The sequence below is a fragment of the Apaloderma vittatum genome, unplaced genomic scaffold (assembly GCF_000703405.1).
Source record: "Apaloderma vittatum isolate BGI_N311 unplaced genomic scaffold, ASM70340v1 scaffold9916, whole genome shotgun sequence".
Taxonomy (NCBI): Eukaryota; Metazoa; Chordata; class Aves; order Trogoniformes; family Trogonidae; genus Apaloderma; species Apaloderma vittatum.
Genome location: NW_009720084.1, coordinates 174632 through 187279, shown reverse-complemented (window position 1 = coordinate 187279; position 12648 = coordinate 174632). Strand labels below are relative to the sequence as shown.

General features: G+C 42.0%; 1 non-coding gene across 1 annotated transcript; it reads left to right on the top strand.

Annotated features, from left to right (window-relative positions):
• Positions 1–7308: 7308 nt before the first annotated feature.
• TRNAA-GGC lies at positions 7309–7392 on the top strand. Its single transcript is given in 2 exon segments — positions 7309–7346; positions 7357–7392. It is a non-coding gene; the product is annotated as a tRNA-Ala (tRNA).
• The last annotated feature ends 5256 nt before the right edge of the window (positions 7393–12648 follow it).

Below are 12648 nucleotides of genomic sequence, written 5' to 3'. Positions count from 1 at the left end.
GTGTCTATGAACAGTGATGGTCTCTGTTTTCCCCTGGCTGACCTGCTCAAAGGATTATGAGCAAAAGTGGGCAATGTGGTGCAGTGCCTGACTCCTTGTCCATGTTGTCAAGCTGAACAGTTTTGATGTGAGTAACCCCTCACCTCTTCTGACCTTGCTCAGTAATGTGTACTCTTGCCCAAATAAGCATCCTGTTTACTTATACACCAGGTAAACAGCCCTGAAAAGCTGTTACTGCTCCTTTTGAAGTGCTGAAGAACTTTGCCGTTCATTTGTAAGATCAGAGAGGCTGTATTTTTCAGGCAAGCCACTCTGAAATCCCTATCAGAGTTGTTTGTTCCTGTTTCTTTGAGAACTCATCCATTTCCATCCTTTCCCTAAAGTCCTGTTAAAGCAGAGTCCTTGCAAAAAGTACTGGTATTTTAAACTTTCCAGGGAAAGAAAAGATGATGTTTTCTCTTCTGTTGTGCTGAGTCTTTTTCTCTTGTAAGAATGCTACAAAGCTCTTCGTAGCTGGTATGGTTCTTCAGCAGAAAATACTGATATCTATTACCTATCCATTGTTGTCATCCTTTTGATTTAAAGTTGCAGTGTCCGTAACATTTTGTAAAGTAGATCAATTTAGAAATGTGAAATGCTTCAAAGTTTTTAAAAACTATGAATACTTTTGTCTTTAGGTATGTCTTGCCTCAATGTTTACCATGAGAAAGGCTGTCATCTATAGCCATCCTCTGTACTCCCGTGGCATTTGAAGGTTGCTGAGGTGATGATGTGTCTGTCTTCTGTAAAACTGTTGCTCTTAACCTTGCAGTGAAGACACAGGCAGACGCCACTATTGCTGTTTCTTAACATCCTTTTAACAGAAGAGGTTAGGAAAGCATGTTAGTAACTCTCACCTGGTGTTATTAAAGGCTGAGAAAGCTTTTCCTGAAACCTTTTGTAATCCATACATTTGAAACTACTTCTTTGTTACAGGTGGTTGGCACATAGCTTTAGATTTGGCAGGGAGGAGCAGGCTGGTAGATTGATGCCACGCATGTGTCTTCTTTAGGAAACAGTGCTGAAAAGCAGTCAGCTTCCAAAAAATCCAATGAAGTGAGAGAATCTGCCCTGTGGTTTTGTACAAGCCCTGGATTTTGCATGGGAAAGAAAATACATAATATTTCAGCTCTGTTAAATCTTCACAGAAGAAACTGAAAGCAGAATCAGCCTTTCTGTACATGCAAAAGGCTTGGAAAGAGAGAGTGGGGCAGGCAGTAGTGATGGGGGAGATACAGGCTGAAGTGCTACAGACACAGGTGTCTGCCTCTGTGCCCTCATCATCCCAACATCATCTGCGTACTTTGGCAATGTGGGTACATTTTACCCATCTTTAAGTAAAGTCTGGAGCTCTTGTACTGAAAATTCAAGAGGCATGAGATGTTTGTTGGAGATTTTTGAGGTGTTTTGTGGCTGGCGGTGGCAATGGGGCTCGGGTGTTAGAAAGTCAGTGGAGCAGCAGTGCTGCTTCTCCTCCTCTGACTCTGAGTTGCGCTGGTTTGAAATCATCAACTGGTTGTGTTTTATCTATAGAGTAACCGAAAATGTGTCTATAGTGCTTCCAAAATGTTCTTAAGCAGAGGTAGGGAAGCCTAAACACTAACATTTGACAGAGTTTTCTGGCATTGCAAAACATACAGAGATCATGACATTTTTCATTTTCTCTCACTCGTCTTTTTTCAAATGAGCCTGAGTAAACAGAAATTTAATGAGGTCAAAGTTTCTACTGTAAAATCCCACTTCTTATATGGATGTGCAAATTCTTTCTCTCTAATAGAGTGAATATACAGTAATTTGGTTATAAAATATTGTATACACAGTATATTGGCAGAAAGCTGTCTGCTATAAAATGCCAACTTAAATTCTGAGCCAGAATGGAGTCCCTGCACAAGACGCTTGTATTCTGTGACATAATGATGTTTCTGTTAAAACTGTTCATGTAAGGAAATAATATCTGTGATGAAACTCATGTTCTGTACTGCATGGCCCAGATACATGATTTATACAGAATTCCTCTGGCAGTCACACAAAAGAGCCAGCAAGTACCTAGTAGTAATCTAAATCTCAGTTTACTTTTCCAGAAATTGCACTTCTGATTTCTTACCCAAGTTTGGAAGAGAAACTGAAGTGGCTTGTCCAAGAATAGTAGTCCTACTAACTTTCCAGAACATGGCCATTGATTTTATATTCATATATCCTGCTCAACAAGGGACCTTTACCATTGTTAAGTAACAGAACAATGTTTGGATCTTTTTAATATATTTTTTATATATGGAAAAGTACTATCCCAAAGTAAACTAATTCATATAATGGGAAGGAGATTTCTATTTTGCTCTTTCTTGGGAGTTAAGACATAAAGACTTTTCTGGGTGCCGATATTTTAATTTATAAATCAAAACCTAGCATAGGAAAAAAATAAAAGGTAATATTTGATGGTAAGGAACAATTCATGGGAAGTAAGGAAAATTGTCTTGTTTGCCATAAAAACTTTATACTCCTGATTTGATTGTGTATAGCTTGATTTTGACTTGATTGTATGTAGCTTGCGAGTAATTCTCTGACTGCTTGTAACTGTTTTCGAGTGATCTCATAACATGTTAGAAGCTTTCCAAGCTCTGATCTCATTTGAGGGAGTGACAATCTTGGTGCTCTGGAAATGTCCATTAGTTCTCTTAGTCCATGGGATGTGCAGGAGGATGAAGTATATATCAGGGAAAAAAACCCACATTTTCCCTTGTCATTATCCTGAGAGGATGTGTTTTTTGTGATTTCCGAAAGAAAAACAGTAAACGTATTACAGGAAGTCCAGAAAGAGCAAGAGCAGAGGAAACCACCACTCTGTCTAGGATTCCTCTGCTGTAACAGTCTCCTAAACTGGTTGTTGTGAGACACTTCTATTATCTGCTCCCACACCTGCTGGAATGCTAGTATTAAAGGCTTCATATAAGTCTATGGTATATTCATAATAGCAACTGGCACCTGGGAACAATTAAGTGTGAATCCACACTGATGGAAACATAAAGCCAGGTTAAGATTATCTATGTTTTCAGTGATTTCCTTCTCCAGTGTTTTGTTCTTTTAATCCAGGATTAAATTCTAATTGTGGCTAAATCCTTGGAAAGCTCATCAAATTGAAGGGAAGTTTTAGTAAGCCAACATATCTGAGGTTTGAATGGGAAGTTGTAGGGTATGAATCTTACTACCTTGTAATTCCCAGATATTTTGTGCAAGGCAAGCACAAATTAAACAAAAAGAATGAAGAGAGAATCCTTGCAGGCTTTGTTCTCAGATATAATGGCAAAAGCAGTGGAATGAATGCACAGTGCCTTGAGTTTTGCCTCCATTTATGCTGCCTGCACATAATCTCATATGAACACGTCAAGATAAAATTCTGTGTTGTTTTGCTAGTTTGGATGTTGGAGCTGAGCATATAAAGCAAAAGCGTTGTCAAAAAGGAAACTCACACTTTTTTCAAAGTGGTCAGAATCAATCCATGCATAATTTGATGCAGGACATGAATAGAGGGAATTATGCAGGAATTTTGCTTTGTTCTCTAATTTTTATAGGAATGAACAAAACTTTACTGAAGCCAATGCAGCTCCATCCAGTCACTGCCTGATCTGTGTAACCTGTAGCTCCACAAATACAGTTATTGCTATTGCTAGTTCTACGCCACAGGCTATGTACTAACATTGCAGTGTTAAGGCACGTCAGGTTTGCTTTGCCTCATATTGCCTTGGCCTGCCTGGAACTTTGTTTTTAGCTGGCTTAGCTGTGACAGCATTTTTTTTTTTTAATTGCCAGGTGACTATTTCCTGATTTGTTTTACTTGTTTGTTTTTTTTATAATCAAGGGATATAACCACGATTTCTGTATACCCAGGAGTAGCAAGTAGTTATTTGGCACAGAATGAAATAGTTAGGACTCCATCTAATGTTTTAATGTAAGAGAATATAGGCTGGCCTGGCAGTGGAGGGCTTGCCTATGGGTGCAGGGGAGAGGAGTGCAGACATGAGGGATAAGAGAAGAGAATACAGAATGTCAGTTCAGGGCTAGGAACAGCTCAGAAGCAAGCAGTTAAATGTAAATCTGGGAGCAGGACAAAACAAGCTTATAGGTAGCAGAGAAAATAGGTAAGTATGCAATGTATGTAAGATGTTTTTTACAGAGGACATTCAGACACAATGTGGAGTTGCAGACCAAATAAAAAGAGCAAGGTCTAAAGCATGAAAGAAAACGTACAAAAATAGCCCCAAGTGGACCTTTGAAAAAGAAGGAAGAAATCAGCAGCTTCAACAACATGCTCCTCCTGGCAAAGAGGAGAGAGAAGCCTCTACCACCACCATCATACTCCTCTCAGCAAAAAACAGGGAAAACCGATTACGCTCTAACCATTCCCTCCTCCTGACTGAAGCCAACAACCCAGAGACTTCAAGAGAAAGAGTGAAGGGTAAGTGTAACACCGGGGAGAAGGGCAGATGCTAGGAAGTGTGTGTTTTATTGAATTATTATTGAGACTTTTTGCCATGTTAGTGTTACTTATTTATTTTCTTTTGTCATAAACTAAACACCTTTTGAGATGTGTTATGTTTCCCTTTTTTCCCCCTGTATAGTTCCCTAATTTGCTGAATTTGCAATAGCTTGCTTAGTCCCTAGAATGCAACTTTTAAGATTCTTCTGACATTAAAGTCCTGCTGACACATGACATGTTGGGGTTTTTTCCTGCCTTTTCTGCAGAGAGTGATTTCTTCACATGAATCAAAGTGACAGTTCATTTAGTACACCTGCCTCTTATAGTGTACTTCAGAGTTTGGTAAGCAGAAAAAAACCACAGTACAGTACATTTTGTCTTTCTGAACCAACACCCACGGAATTAATTTCACATCCTAAAAAAAAAAAAAATGTTTGTTCCAAATAATTTGTAATTAGCAACCAGCAAACATGCTCTGTATTAAACTTACCTGACTGTGAAGGGCAGCTTGGGGTCTGATCCTGTTTGTAGGTGGTAGCACCTTCAGTTTTCATGGTTCACGATATTTGCAATGTCCATCAATTCTGCGTGAGATTGTGTTGCACATAGAGTAACACACTTGACTTGTAAGAGAGAAACAGCAGTATGTTTGTTGATATAAAAGAGTGATTTCATGAAATTTTATAGTAAATGCAACACTCAATAGCAAGGTACACTTGATTATTTACTGCAGAGAGGACAGGGACAGACAAAACTGTCAGGGAGAACCTCTGTTGAGTCACGAGGTTTAGAGAGGACTCTGTTGTGTTCTAAACCCCTTCTCAGAGGGGAGTTGAGGTGCTGCTGAATTCAGACTTAGTCCCAGACTTGTTCAGCTGTTTATGTCTGAAGGGTTCCATGTTCTAATCTTTTATATCACTTAAGATTTCAAAGTTTCAGCGCAATTATTCCCAATTCACTTCCCGAGTACCTGGCATGATAAGGACTCTCTCAGCTTCAAGAGGTACCCTTGAGAGGTGTCCCTACTCAAGGGGCTATCTTGAGATGCTGGCATGCAGCCTGCTGCTGTGCTGGAGAGCTCAGCGGGCCCTGGGCTCTCTGCTATTTACAGAGTAAGATAATTGACTTATAGTCGTATATAAATACTGGCTACAGATGTTAGTTTCTTTCAGATTTGGCTTGAGTGGGGCACTGACCAGCACCGTGGTTAGGTGGCTGCATTGCTCAAGTTAGCCTTCGGCTGTTGTGTTATACCTGTCTCCCTGGATTCCACTTTGAGCCGGATGCAGCCATCGTGACCAGACGAATCCATTACGATCGCCACAGGTGATTAGCACTTGAGCAGGGTTACAGGGAAATACAGGTCAGGTTGGGGCAGGGGGATGCAGGAAGAACGTTGCCATAGATTGTAGGTGTGTGATATGATCAAGCCCATATTCGGGGGAAAATTATACTCTAGCTGGGTTTCCCTCTCAGTGCTGCTGCAACAGAGAGAGTAAAAGTGTCACAGTGGCAGAACACTGTAGAAGTGTCACAGTGGCAGAACACCAAGTCAGCTGCTGCTTTGAAATAGGTTTTTCTAAACCTGCTTCTATAATGGCTTGCCAAGGATGACCAGAAAGCTTTTAAAACCAAAAAGACAAGTTTTGCTAGAGCAGGAAGTACAATAACTTTTTTAACACAAAAAAATTCAGTGCAATTCATGAAGATAAGTTGGGATAATAGTGCTCAAATCTTGAGCTCCCCAGTGCCACAGAGAGGGTCCTGCCTTCTGCGGAATTTCTCTTTCTCGGGAGTTCCTGATCTCCACTCTTCTTTAGAAAATTCTTCCTGTTTTTTTCAGAAGATGAACTTCCCACTCTTCACAGTGACCTCTCATGAACTGATTCATCTGTCCAGAGGGTTTTAGTTTTCTTTAGCATCACCTGCCCTACTCAGTGTAGGTTCATCTCAGAGCAAGGAGTTCAAACGCTACGAAGCCTCAGCCACCTAATCTGCACAAGCCAATTTTCCCTTCTCCTGAATCATCTCTCGATACGAAATTATATATTTGAAACATATATTTGAAGCTGCAAGATAGTCTATTTTCATATTAGCATCAATCTAAACATAGTATTCCCTGAGAAATTGTTAATTTCAAAATGTATATTGCAATAATAAGCATCAACCAAGCATTTTTTCTGACAGGTAATTTTCTAGATCTGTCAAAAGCTACCAAACATGATTCCTCAGAAAAACATTAGCTTTCAAGATAGATGACAATAAAAGTAAATCTACTCTGCTTCATACCTAAAACCCTTTAAAATCATGGCAGAAGCCATGATGTAATCATTTTCTTAAACTGAATTTGGCAAGTAACCTAACACAGGAGCTGAAACATGGTTTGGACCTTCAACTAGAAAATGCATTGAGACCATTTGTTCTTATGCTAAAATGTCACAGCAAGGGAACAGTGTAGGGTTAAATGGGCATGGTTTGAAACATATGTTGTTGAACATGTTCTATATTATGATCACTCTTCAGTTTAAATATTTCAGATATGGTTTCTCTGCTCTAAAACTGGAGATCACTCTGTTACCATCAGTTGAATCTCAGCAACAAGAGAGCAGGTTCAAGTTTGCTTTTGTAAGAAAGGTAAGCTATTCCAAGTGACACACAGCTAGCACAGTCATTCCCATTCATCCATTGATATATTTTAAGCATTACTGACCTTATCTGTTTGTAGGACTATTTTCTTTTAATTCAGTGGTCAGTTAGAAAAGACCTTGTGCATATAGTTTCAACAAGTGTATTTTGGGGGGCCGGTTAGCTCAGTGGTTTGAGCGCGGTGCTGGCAACAAGGACTAACACCGAGGTCGCGGGTTCGATTCCCGCTCGGTCCCCATATGTTGCCAGGTCTAGTCGAGAGGTGGCGTCCCTGCCCAAAACAGGGAGGTTGGACTAGATGATCTCCAAGGTCCCTTCCAGCCTATGCCATTCTATGATTCTATGATTCTATGATTCTGAGAAGCAGTGAACAAATATGTGATCTGATTTTGGAAAAATCATGTTACTGATATAAAATACATTTTCTGACTACCTCAATGAAATCCATAGGCATAACCGAGCGTTGCATGATTATTCTTTGCAAGATTAAGTGATGCCTTGTCAGATATTGGCAGTTTTCTCATTTTATATTGGCAGTTTTCTCATTTTATATTGGCAGTTTTCTCATTTTATAATGAATAATCTAACAAAAAACGTGAAGTGGCTGGTTGACATGAGAAAAGCCACTGATGTCATTTACCTGGACTTGTGCGAGGCGTTTGACACTGTCCCACATGACATCTTTGTCTCTAAGGTGGAGAGACATGGACTTGGTGGCTGGACCACGCGGTGGATAAAGAACTGGCTAGAAGGTCACACTCAAAGAGTTGTGGTCAATGGCTCAATGTTCACGTGGAGACCAGTAACAATTGTAGTTGCTCAGGGGTCTGTTCTGGGTCCAGTGCTGTTCAACATCTTTATCAGTGACATGGACAATGGCATCAAGTGCATCCTCAGCAAGTTTGCCGATTACACCAAACTGTGTAGTACAACGGACTCACTTGAGGGAAGAGATGCCATCCAAAGGGACCTTGATAGGCTTGAGAAATGGGCCAGTGCAAACTGCATGAGCTTCAACAAGTCAAAACGCAAGGTCCTGCACCTGGGTCAAGCTAATCCCAGGCACAAATACAAGCTGGGCACTGAGTGGGTTGAGAGTAGTCCTAGAGAGAAGGACTTCGGGGTGTTGGTAGATGAGAAGCTCAACATGAGCCGGCAGTGTGCTCATGCAGCCCAGAAGGCCAACCGCATCCTGGGATGTATCAAGAGAAGCGTGGTCAGCAGGTCAAGAGAGGTGATTCTCCCCCTATACTCTGCTCTTGTGAGACCCAACCTCGAATATGGTGTCCAGTTCTGGTGTCCCCATCATAAGAGGAACATAGATCTGTTGCAGTGTGTTCAGAGGATGGCCGCAGGGGTTGGAACACCTCTGCGACAAGGACAGACTGCGGGAGCTGGGGTTGTTCAGACTTGAAAAGAGAAAACTCCGGAGGCACCTTATAACTGCCTTCCAATACCTGAAGGGAACATACAGGAAGGCTGGGGAGGGACTTTTTACAAGAGTGTCCACTGATAGGACAAGGGGAAATGGGTTTCAGTTAAAGGAGAATAGATTTAGATTGGGTCTTAGGAAAAAATTCTTCAGTATGAGGGCGACAAGACTCTAGAATAAATTGCCCAGAGAAGCTGTGGATGCCCCCTCCCTTGAGGTGTTCAAGGCCAGGTTGGATGAGGCCTTGAGCAACCTGGTCTAGCTGAGAGGCGTGGAGGTTGGATTAGATGATCTCTAAGGTCCCTTCCAACCTAGGCCATTCTACAAGTATATGAAAATAATTTATTTTTTAAAATCAGTGTGAAGATGTAGCATACCACTGGATTTGCCTCAAAATGCCCCTGATTAATTTTTCTGTAAAATTTCACAAAATTGTATGCCTTCCAGATATGAAAATGTGTTTTTATTCCACAGAGCCAATTTCTATCTGCTTATGGTTTATTTTGACTATTCCCTTCTGCATGTTTTTCCTGTTGCCTCCTCCCTCTTTTGTCCCTTTCTTTAATCCATGTGTAACAGGTATCATGCAAAAATAGTGCTATGAGAACATATGCCAACTTTCTGACAAAACCATTCCTTTGGCAACTGCCAAATTCTTGATGCTCCTCGGGGGAAACAGGTGCTTGTTAGGGACATGTTTCCTGTCACACACAAATTTTAATTCTTAGGATTTTTCTGTTACAATGTAGTGGAAATAGTCATTAAACTGAACTCTAATGTAACTAGCTCAAGTGTCTCAGGCCAGTTAATGCAGCTGTGATACTTGCCTTATTGTGCTGGTGTATATGTCACTTTGAAAGCATTCACAGAGGTGGATAGGAATTAAAAGGTAGTTGTATATTTTTAGCAGCCCAAACAGGGGTTACATGCTGGCTCATATCCACTCTAAACCGGCTTTGCCTGACACCTCAGAGACCACCGCTCGGTTTGGAGTGTTCATAAAATGGACTTTATAACCTGTTGTGTCATAACCTGGTCATTTCATCACTTGCTTTAGTCAGGCATCCTGAGGTACCAGTGGTTTCAGGGGGTTTCTTTCTTCATGAAGCTGCCAGTAACAGCTGCATTAAACTCTCAAGTGCAGCCATGAGTATTAATTTCTTATATTTTTTATATGTAGCATAGAAGTTTTGGCTTCTGTTGGACTTGGAACCATGCCTTACTGATGGTCTTAAAATCCAAATTCTGCTTTTACTGGCTATGGTGAGGTCACTAGATTTCAGCTGGCAGGGTGGTGTGTGGGGTTGACCCCAGCCGGCTCATGCCAGTCCCTTCCTCAGAGGTCTGTGGAGTGCAGGTGGCGGGAGGACTGACACATCTGCCTACCTATTTAGGAAAGAGGTGATTTAGGGTCCTTTCATATTCAAATAATATTTTTCCACATGCCTTCCCACAGTCATAGCTATGCCAAACACGGTAATTTCTCCATACCACCAGAGCATTTTAGTTTTCTCCTCCTTTTTATAGAACTGCCTGCAGCATACACTGCTATAATCTTTTCAAAGCATTTTGCAGAAAGTAGAGGCACCCGGAGATGGTCTCAGTGAGGCCAAAAATTTGTTCACCACTGAAGCACTGGGAGACATGAAACGAGAAGACTGTAATCTGCAGAGGGAACCTTCCTCTTGTTTGGAAGTACAGTGACTTGCGGACACATGAAACAAACCACCAGTTTGCAAAGCCTCTGTCATTTATTGAAAGATGCCACTGATGGGAGTAAGGAGAAAACTGCAAGCAGGCCTAAGTTATCAGTCACACAGTTGTGTGTGAAGACCAGAAGGAGAAAAATGCTATCAAAGGTGGTACTTGACCACGGAGAACCGTTCACCCTGATAAATTTCTTTTTTTTTCCTTGATATCTAAAGGCTCTATTTTCTTTTTTATTTTTTAATAATTATTATTGCAAGGTGCAAATCTTGGCAGAAGACTTTCTCATTGAAATGGAAAGTTAAATTGAAATGTCTGTGGACCTGTGGTATTTATGTGAAACCAAAAAAACTGGCAGCTGGGTAAAGTCGAGATTCAGGTTCAGTATATTAAGGCAAATGCTATGATTTGTATTTTACTGTAGCCAAAAAAAAAGGAAATAATTATCATTTTTATGTCATTACTGTTTAAAGTGTTTATGCTCAAAGAGGTCACATGCACGTAAATCATACAGCTTCCTTGAATGACCCACGTGGAAAATACTCTCCACTGGCTGTCGTATTTAATCAAGTCATGGGCACTGGCATTTCTGTGACAACAAATGCCAAACTCAGACTTGGAAGATCAGGTCTGTGCCAAATGCCATAGCAAAACTGCTTGTGCAGTGAAGGGAAGAGGTTAGCAAGCATGCTCTGTCACTTCTACACTGCCAGTGGTGTAGCAGAGCAGCCTTCCCTATACTTTCTGTGAGCATGACTTCCTGAGAGGTGTGGACCAACACTCGGTTCATGGACACCAGGTCCCAGTTACACAGAAGAAGTGACCTGCATGGGGTCACTCAGTGATGGTGTCACTGTGATGATACGTGCCTCGCTGCAGGAGGAAACTCATCCAGGAGGTGTTCTCTTCCCTCTTACAAGGCTGAGGGACCTTGCCCAGAGGCTTTGGGCTTGTCCCATGAGCGGGCTTTTGGATGGCTGATTCATTTTCAATGAGAGAGTAGAGGGAGACACTTTTTGTCCCAATGTAAAGTGTCATCCTTTTCCACATCTTTCTCTTGGTAGGTTGTGAAACAGACTCCAATATTAGCATCCACAGACAGAGACTTTGTGATGAGCTTGCAGCTGAGGACCTCTTCTTTGACCCAAGTCCCATGTCCTGAAGAGCAGATGATATTACTGGGCTTTGTTGTGGAGCTTCTTGAGCATTTGTGAGTGTCCCTGAGCACTGTCTCCCAACTGCCTCCTAACTGCCTCCCAACTCTCCATCTGAACAGGCAGTCTTCTTAGAGACAGGTGGATAACTGGCTAGAAAAGGTTGCTGTAGCTCAGTGTTGGAAAGTCTGATTGTGCACATAGTCCCTATGAAAGCTGATGCACGTCCAGGGCTTTCCTGGGGACCACAGGATGCTTAAATGGCAGCCTCAGAGAGCAGCACTAGGGCACAGAAATGTGCACGTGCTGGGCATGACGGAGAGCCTTGTGAAGGGTGTGTGCATGGCCAAGCAATGCCTGAAGCTGGGGTGGTGGTGGGAATGCTGGGGGGCAATGTGGGACTGTCACAGGAGCCCAGCAATGAAGGACTTTGGACTTGAGAGTACTGCTTTTAATTCCCAGAGTGGTAAGTCCCAGGTCTCTGTGTCACAGTCTGCTAAGGAGAGTGTTTTAAGAGGCTTGTCAATGTTAAACTCCAGCTTTCTATAGACAGACTTTGGAAGAGGTCTCCACAAAAAAGTCTATAGGAGGTGGGTTGTGGCTAATGGTTGGGAAAGCCAGGGCACTGAGCTGCTTACATGGGATCTGTGGGAGCTGCCAGACCCATGCTGCAGACTTCAGCTTGGAGAAAGGGAGAGCAGCACTCCAGAGACCGGCACGAGAGCCAGATGGCTGGAGACAATTCAAGCCTAACACCCTTGCAAGAGGCTTCAGTGACACAAGTGGGTGGGTCACTGTCCGCACCACCAGCAGGAAGGTGAGAAGCTTCTGTCTTTCACCGCAGTGCAGCTATTTTCCCCTTCTTCTCAGTGCGAAGTATTGCTCTCCTTTTACTCTCCTCAAATTGCCATTATTCCTCCTCTTGTGGTGAGGCTATCATAACAAACAAGCTTGATAGGAGGAATTAATCCACCTCAGGAGGGATAAAACTAGACAATTGTGGTCCTCAGTTGAGATGCTTTGCCTCCTTTGGCCAGCTGCCACCACCAGGGCTGATTTGCTGCCCAGGGTGGGATGGGACAAGCCAGTCAGGGAGCCCAGAGGAGCACGGGATTTCAGTGTGGTCAGAGTGTGTTGCTCACCAGTAAAACTTTGCTGCTCAAGATGAATTAATTTGAATACAATTTTTTTTTAATTAT